At 33.9% G+C, this 5692-nt stretch overlaps 1 protein-coding gene and 1 long non-coding RNA gene across 6 annotated transcripts in view; one reads left to right on the top strand and one right to left on the bottom strand.

The window, feature by feature from the left end:
- The window catches only part of AKAP6 (A-kinase anchoring protein 6), a 279987-nt gene extending 276946 nt beyond the window's left edge, over positions 1–3041 (top strand). For all 5 annotated transcript variants that reach the window (XM_014941817.1, XM_014941815.1, XM_014941816.1 and 2 more), the window contains one exon: positions 2083–3041. The gene's annotated coding sequence lies outside the window, so the exon portion shown is untranslated. The remainder of the gene's footprint in view (positions 1–2082) is intronic.
- Positions 1–5692, bottom strand: part of LOC106887966 — a 55009-nt gene that overhangs the window by 5636 nt on the left and 43681 nt on the right. The gene's annotated exons all lie outside the window — the stretch shown is intronic.

Raw genomic sequence — 5692 nt, 5'->3', positions numbered from 1 at the left:
GGGTTTAATATTTTTCCTAGAACTTTTTTTTTTTTTTTTTTTTTTTTTTTTTTTTTTTTTTTTTTTTTTTTTTAAAAAAAAAAAAAAAAAAAAAAAAAAAGAAACAAACCACCATTGTGGGAAAATAATAATAATTCTATAAGCAGGCTTAAAAATATCTCTGTCAGCACTGACTAGTCTCTCATATGAGCCAACACAGAGTTCTTCAACAGAGGTGCTCATAAAGCTATGCTGATTTTATTTCTCAAGTAGGGGACAGCTTGAAAGAACTGTCTTTCTGTATATGAGATCATGCAATCTTCTGCTGTCACTGTGACCCCTGACTCACCAATGGGATGGGAAGCTTTAGTCACACTTTCAATATGCATAGAGATCAATACATTAAGGTGGTTTCTGTGGTGTGTCCAGAGTCTCTTCTAGAGGATATGTTAGACTTCTGGGTGTAATGTTAGTTCTTATAAGTAAGTCACAAAAGCTATTTCTGTCCTTTTGTACAGAATTTGCAATTTAAACTTAAGTTTTAACTTAATTTAGGGAAAAAATATATTAGTTGGGCTTAAGAAAACTAAATTGGTTTCACCTGACAGTGCTGCAACGTCAGCCAGAATATCCTGCCACTTTCTATAGCCAGGACTGGTACTCAGAGAGCCTGACTGTTATTTCCTGCTCAGCAATAGATTTTTTGGTATAACTTATTCCTTTCTTGCCTCAGTTTCTTTAGCAACAAAATGATTAGAACAATGATCAATGTGAAGCATGATTTAATCACTGAAAAGTGTTTTGAGATCCACAGATAAAAGATGATACATAAATGCAAAAGACTGTTAGTTAATTATTCATTACAGGAGAAAAATAATATACAGGTTTACACACTAGTTAATATGTAATAATTTTTCTTTTAGAGACTAGAACTACAAGAATAATCTAAATCTTTGCTTACTGTTTATTTTCCTCAACTTTTTATAGGGAAGTAGATACTATAATGTTCCTTTATAGAGTTTAAAACAGTCTGACTTTTTAGCTCTTTACAGTAGCTGACTTTAAAAAAAAAAATAGTATAAACAGATAGTCTTGTATTGTCTGTGAATCACATAATTTTTGAAAAAACCTGACATAATCCACCAGTGAGACTTTTCTTACTATAGATGTATGAAACTCACGCCAGAGTTGTAGAAACCTTTTGATACAATGTTCCGATTCGTTCAGATCAGTTCTTCATTAATTTCTAAACAAACTTGAGCTTTTCACTATTTTCATGTAAGTATATTTCTTCTATAAATGGGGGTTGGGGGTCAGTTACAGCAAATGAGATCAAAGGAGAAGGTAACTGGATAGATCCAGATATTCCTGCTTAATTTGGAAGGCACATAATGCATGTCTGGAGTGCCTCCTAGGAAATGCCTATGAGATGTACTTTGCACTAATCTTTGAGCTGTATTCTGACAGTTATTTCTTCATAATCCTCATCATAAGCCTGTGCTCTTTGATGAATAGTTTAACCCTAAACTCTGAGCTGGATAATTCTATAGTATGAAAAATTAACTCATTGCTGGTATTAGAAGTGTCTAAATAGCTATTTACAATTTAAAAATACAGTGATGACACCGACAATTCTACTCATGGACCACTTCTGTGACAATCCTTTCCTTCTCTCCGTCAAAATGTTGTTCTGTATGTTTACATAAATATTAAAATAAGTGATGGGTAGATCTTTTTGTTGCTTGGCTTTTGAAAATTCCTGTGTTTTCATTGATCGGTGCACTTTTGAGTGTGCTGAAGGTAAGTTTGCAGGTAAGGATGAGAAAAGGATCCAGGGAAAAGGTCAGATTTGATGACTTCCCTTGTTTCTTTAGAAACAAAGTCTTTACAAAAATCAATGAGTTTTCTACATCAATACAATTTTTTACACTAACTTGTACCTCAGGCTGTTAAAAGTCATTGTTTGCCTACTGTATGCTTCTGCATTAAATGCTCTGGCATGTGATCATTTAATGACTATCTATGGTTGTTCTGGAAGAGCTATGTTTTGCAAATAAAACTTCATTTTCTGTAACCTACTATTACTTTTTTGTTTCCTTTTAGAAACTTGGCTGCAATTCAGGTGCAGGTTCATCCTGTAAACCCTGGGATGACCTCCAATTCCATTGTATCACTGCCTTTCATTACACTGACTCCCAAGATAGATTTTCTTTCCAAATGTGATTTGTCCAAGTTGGCTTTGTGATCAGGCTGCATATGCTAGTCCTATTTCAGTGATCATTCTGTATTGTAGCAAGGCCATTTGCTTTCATATGGATTCCTCTCCCAAGCTACCTCTAATGACCTCCCCTTCCTAAATTGGATGCTCCTCTACTGCTTATCACTGGTTTTGTTCTTTAAAGTTTTGAAGTTCCACAGAATTCATGATCAGTCCGGTTCATCTTTTCAGAACTGTACCAATCAGTACTCTTCTATTTTCTGTATCAAATTTAATATTTATGTGTATAATGCATAAGTTTATTGAAACTATTTTACTTTTAAAATGACAATTTTGTTGGATTGCAGCAAAAAGAAGTCATTAGCCCTCCTGATTCAATACATCTAAAAATTAAGCAATTAAAATAAATGGTATTTTATTTATTTAATTTTAAAATTTAATCTATGCAACACTTCAAGAAACAACTACATGGTGTTGTATATTAGGAACTGTTGACATTCTACTGAATTAAGTACAACATTTTGGGTTTTTATGCTTCTTGAGGTGGTAATGAGAAAAAAGTTTTTAAAAAATGTGTGCCTTGCTGTATTTCTTATACCATTTATTAAAAAGCTGCTTTCACAGTAAAATTATGTTGGTTTGAAAGGAGGAAATAGCAAGGTTAAGATGTGTGAATAATTTCTGTATATATGTATAACCAAGTGCAAACATTGATGTATAATGACAGTATAAAATGCTTTCATGTTTGTGATGTCCAGTGATGTGGAAAATATAAGCCTTAAAACCATTAGATTGCATGGTAATTAGAATTGGCATAATAAACATAGTTTATTGGGGAAAAAAAGCAGAACTGGTGATCTGTTTTACCTGCGTTCCAAGAACAGAATGCTTTATCGAAGTACAGAAGAATATGTTTTTGTTTGCAAATATTCCCTAGAGCCATGAGATTCCATAGCTGGTGAAGATTTGTATTACCTGGCTCAGAGGTAAAGAACCTCCTCATTAAAGATTCTGTAGGTCTTTTGGGCCAAACAAGGAGACACAAATATTTAGTAGTTTAAGCTAGTACACTAACGACTGCAGCGGTGGCAATGATCAAGCACGCTTTTATAGTAGATCCTTTCTTTCTTTATCATTAACAGTTTGTTGTCTGTTCCTTAAAATTTCATAATTACATTAAATAAGCTTTATATATATATATCTATATAGACACTTTTACAGTTGGCTGTTTCAATGACTTAGATTGCACATTTTAAATGTTTTTAGCTTGTGCTAAAATTATATTGGGTGGCCAAAACAAGCCAGGCAGCTTTATACTTATCTTTGCAAACACGGCATTCATCTTGTAAAAACACGATTGGGAAGGGATCTCAGGAAAGTTGTAAGGGAAGGAATGCTCTCCTGTACCATGTTCTATTGTTGTTTTTCCAAGTATACAAATGCTTTTATAAAAAGCTTCAACATTCTTCTTCGCAATTAAAAAATGTGCACTGGTTCAACAAGCTTGCCTAGTAGCTTAAAGAAACTATACTGACCAGCTGATATATTCATACAACACTAAAGGTATGGGTATTTAAAAAGCTCTCTATTTTCCTAATTATTAACAGCTTCCTATTCCTGCAAGAGACAAATTATTTTTCTTTCCATTTAAATTTCCACTGCGTAGTCTTGTGTAGGCTATGGTGTGGGTAAGGCAGCAGAAACAACTCTTAGCTTAAAGAAAAGTGTAAATAATAAGAAGCAATTTTTAAGAGAGCCTTTTGAATCCAAAAAGTTTACTGCTTTTGCATATCTTGTATCACGTACAAATCTAATAGGTTAGCCTATAATTACCTATAACTCTATAGCTAACAATCACTTTACTATTTTTTAAAATATTTTTTGAATTCTATTTAAGTAATTTGGATTATAACTCCTAATTATAGTAAAATATTTACAATAACAACTATGTTCATCTATGAATTATTTCAGACTTTATTTTTTAAATGGTCTTGACATAAGAATTGAATCGGGAATAATTCTTTTTTTTCTTCCCAGCATTTTCTGATTTATATTATATTTTTTTAAACTTACTTTACTATAGTCATACCTTACACTATGATGACAGGAAAACTAATAAGTCAGAGGTTTTTCAGATCTGTCACCTCACCCAACAGGCTGTGCAGAACTCCATCAATTACTTGTACCATTCTATTAAGCCATTTGCCACAAATTCGCTTTTTTCCTGGGGGAAAATAGCAGTACTTGTCAAATCAATAAGCCACATATTCATCATACAATATGTGGAATATTATATGGTCACAACTCAAATTTCTGTGGTTCCTTTCTGAAAGATGCTGAACATTTTAATTTAATTAATATTCCCAGATCTATATTATGTTTTCTCATGAGATAGTCATCATTTTTATGGCTGTGACGCAAGACTCGTCATTATCAACTGCTTCTTTTTTGGCAGGATTAGAAACTTTACCCTTTTTTATTTTTATTCTCAGAATTTATTTGACTTTTTTTGTGAGTAAAAATTTCTCAAGGAAAAGATATCCCTGATATGTACTCTACAGGATTTTGTTCATGTCTTAGCATAAGTCATATGCTTATGGCCAAATTGTGCTTAGAGCTTGCAAGAAGTTCTAGTGCTAACTCCCTAAAGAAAAATATTGGTATAGTGTAAAATTAGTGTTGATGTACCAATATTACCTCTAAGAACAGCACATACATAGATTCCTGTATAGGTCCTGTTCCCTGCTGGTGAAATTTTCCTGTGATGTAGAAGGAAGCTGCAAGCTTTCTGCAGCATTTATCCCCACCTAAAGTTCCATAGGCTGTTTTTTATTCCACACACTCCCTGGCTCATGCTTGAACAACATCTGCAACGTGTGAGGAGGCCATTTGACAGCAATGGCCCTGACACATGGATCTCCCTTTCCTGCCTGCTTCACATTCCTCCCACGGAGAGCCAGAGCGCTCCAGCTCCAAGCAAAAGGGAATGCACACGACTGCTGGTGGTAAAAAACATGCCTGGAACGACAATTTAGAAGGTGTTTTGTAATCACAGTATTTTTATATATGGATAGCCTTGTAAAGCTTGTCCCCAGTCTTTCTCACTTAATGGTTTGCCTTTTTCCCAAGGTAAGTCAAGGCGTTTTTATGGAATGGTAAATAAGAGAAATTTAGGTGGCATCTCTATCTCCTGATGGCTGTGCTGTTCATTGTATACATGTGTACACGTAACCACACAAACACAGGCAAAGATACTGAAATTGTTGCTGTTTGAAAGAGTCGCTGTCAGTTAGATGGCATCTCCACCTTCCTCCTTGGACAAGATCCATGGATGACATAGCCTCCCGTGTCACATATTTTAGAGTTTTATTGCATTTCTCCTGTGTTGAGCAAAACAACATATTTTGACTACAATGTATCGTTTAAATGGGCTGCTTTTTTTTTTTTTTTTTTTTCTTGAAAAAATAAAAAACATTTTTGTAAGGGTTCGTGTGT

The sequence above is a fragment of the Calidris pugnax genome, unplaced genomic scaffold, assembly GCF_001431845.1.
Source record: "Calidris pugnax isolate Ruff unplaced genomic scaffold, ASM143184v1 scaffold56, whole genome shotgun sequence".
In the NCBI taxonomy this organism is placed as follows: Eukaryota; Metazoa; Chordata; class Aves; order Charadriiformes; family Scolopacidae; genus Calidris; species Calidris pugnax.
The sequence above is the reverse complement of the archived record's forward strand: the minus strand, read 5'-3'. Positions and strand labels throughout refer to the sequence as shown.